Source organism: Echinops telfairi, unplaced genomic scaffold (assembly GCF_000313985.2).
Source record: "Echinops telfairi isolate 266 unplaced genomic scaffold, ASM31398v2 ScPeMD7_12;HRSCAF=54, whole genome shotgun sequence".
NCBI lineage: Eukaryota > Metazoa > Chordata > Mammalia > Afrosoricida > Tenrecidae > Echinops > Echinops telfairi.
In genome coordinates, this window is record NW_022103909.1 from 2,981,642 (window position 1) to 2,984,056 (window position 2,415).

Sequence of the window (2,415 nt, forward strand, 5' to 3'; positions counted from 1 at the left end):
GCTCATGCGCCATGGATTCCCTGGATTTTCAGTTCCTATCTGTACCAGTGTACATCCTCTGGTCTAGCCAGACTTGCAAGGCAGTGGACCTCCCTCTTGACCCAACTTGAATTTGCACTAGGCTTAAATATTTCTTGCTTGTTCCATGATAGAAATTTCGTCTCTGGGTTTTTTAATATTACTGATGATCTTTTCTTTCTTACTCTTTTTGTTTGTTTGTTTGTTTCTTACTCTTTACTTTTATTTCTGCTTTTTTCTTTTCATAGTTTCTGTTAGGATTCCCCATTCAGGAAGCACAGAAGGAGTGGATGCACAGAGACATAATAGATGCAAGGTTGATTGTGGGGGGACTGGGGAGCAAATACTGAATGCGGGAGAGGGGAGGGAGCCCGAGAGCTGATTGTCTACACAACTCTTTCTGAAACTGACTTAACAACGGAAGTGTATGTATGTGAATTTCACATCAATAAAACCACTTTAAAAAATAAGTGCAAGAAAATGAGAGGTTTAACAAGTGAAAACATCGGTCTCTGAAGGTCCTGAAACCTTCCCATTACGAATCCTTTGTTCCATAAAGGTGTAGATTGAAAGGTGTGAATTAACACAAAAAAACCTGTGGGGAGGCCATGAGATGAGATTAAGGGTAGTTGGTATTCTCCCCTAGGAGGACAGTGGTTTGCAGTGGCCTCCAGGGAAAGCCCTTTAAACTAAGAAGTGGTCCACTGAGGCACTGAGGCAATCTCAAGAGGCAGGACTCCTCAGGCATAAAGACTACTCCGGTCAGGGCTCCCCAATAAATACACACTGTGAGTCACCTTATGCGAGAGAGGGTTTTGCAAAGTTCAGGGAAGAAGCAAGAGCCTTTTTTCAAAGTCCATTATCCCACCGACTTCGTGAAGCCTCCCTTGTCATGTCAACGTTTCCAGTCACTGGAAACTTTTCAAAGCAGGAAGGAAGGAACAGCACCTCTCCATTCGGACTAGCTACCTTTCCAGTGATTCAAACTGTGATATTGGCCAAGAAAACCAAGTGAACTGGCAGGAGAATGAACCGACCAGGCTTCGAAGAAACACAGCAGGAATGCTGTAGAAGCGAGCATGGAGAGACTGTGGCTCACTTACTTTGCACGAGTCATCAGGAAAAGGCCAGTTTGTAGGAGGTGGTGGTAGTGGCGCTCAATGAGCTAGCCTGAAAGCTGCAACCTGGGGCTCAGACACACCAGGGATTGTGAGAACGGCACGGTTTGGTTTTTAATAAGCACAAGGTCCTTGTGGCAGATACATCATCTCCGGTCAACTTGAGCGAAGGGCTGGAGTCTAGCCTGTCAAATCAGGTCATGGCCAATGAGGCCTCTGTGTGGGCATGGCTTTCTCCTGAGGATTCTGGGAACTCCTGTCTTCCTCCCTAGAGGTGGGACACACTCACTCCCTGCAAAATATTCCTGCTGACAAGCCACATAGAGCAACGCTAATGGAGTCAGAGCCCTGGAGCCGGAGGAGCCATGTGGAGAGCCACGCTAGCACTGAGATGCTTCCACCGCCACTGGATCCACAAGATTTTCAATCCACTGGCCTGTGATCTTCCTGCATTCGCATCATTGCACGTGCTGCGTGAGTCTGAAGAGGACTTTATAGGCTGGTATGGGACAGATGGGCTAATATCAGACTTACGACCTTGATCTGGACTGGGCTGGGATGTTTTCTTAACATAAAGCCGTTTCTCATACACACATGCGTGTCTGTGAATTTGTTTCTCTAGTCACCTGGACTGGCACAGTCATCATGAGTTGGGGCCCACATATTGGCAACTAACAACACGTCGTCGAGTGCTCAATAAACGTGATTAGAGGCTACTTAGATTGGAGAGTGTAAGTCTAGATCAGAATTTACCTACCTTCTTATCCCATGGAGTTAACCATATGAGAGAGACCAGCCGCTCACTTACTGCCCAAAGAAGCCCTGGTGGCGTCGCTGATGTTGTTAGGACAGCTCCAACCCAGAGGGACCCGAGTGCCGAGCAGAAGCCCACACGGCGCAGGCCCACGCCTTCCTCAAAATCATGCCCATCGATGCAGCCACCATGTCCATCATCTGGTCGAGGGGCTTCCTCTTTTCTGTCACCCTTCTGCCTTGTCGCACACAATGTCCTTTTCCAGGGACTGGCCTCTCGGCAAATGAAGATCCTGAAGGCTCCCCTCCCTCAGGCTTTGTCCGACTCACGTCACCATCATGGACGCCCCTCCCAGGAATCAGCCCTTCTTCAGGTAGATTTTGATTGTCCTCCGACCCAAGGGAGCCCATCGGCTGGCAGTATCTCCGACACCGTTCTGCTTCCTTTGTTTAGACTTTCAGAATGGGAAAATGCTTCGAAGCTGGGCCTCAGGTCTTCAGCAGCTTCTTCCTCCAAAGTGGGGAG